Source organism: Penaeus monodon, chromosome 20 (assembly GCF_015228065.2).
Source record: "Penaeus monodon isolate SGIC_2016 chromosome 20, NSTDA_Pmon_1, whole genome shotgun sequence".
Taxonomy (NCBI): domain Eukaryota; kingdom Metazoa; phylum Arthropoda; class Malacostraca; order Decapoda; family Penaeidae; genus Penaeus; species Penaeus monodon.
Genome location: NC_051405.1, coordinates 23,393,042 through 23,393,502, shown reverse-complemented (window position 1 = coordinate 23,393,502; position 461 = coordinate 23,393,042).

Below are 461 nucleotides of genomic sequence, written 5' to 3'. Positions count from 1 at the left end.
AATTGAAGGCATGGAAGATCAGATGAGGAGAAGGGAATGCGATGAGAGGAATAGGAGGAGGTAGGGAATGAGAGGTTGGTAATGAGGAGAAGTGAGATGGAAAAAACGAAAGAAGTTAGACAAGAAGGTAAGATAAATGAATGACGAGAAAGGGGGAATGACAAATAAACAAAAGGTATAACGAAAAAAAACTAGAATAAAGGCCTCAATAACAGCGTAACAAATATGAATAAATTTCCATTCAAGCAGCACTGAAAAATATGAAAATCTTGGCCTTGTGTTTCCATAAATCCCCCGAAATGAAAAATAATAAGTTGAACGACGAAAACTGACATTAACACAACCTTAAAAAAGAAAAAAAGAAATGTATATACGTTTGAGAACAAGTGAAGAAGGGAAGGGAGTGTTAGGGGTTGAAATGTTTTTAAAAAATGATGTTGCAGCGGGAAGGTAAATAGGAA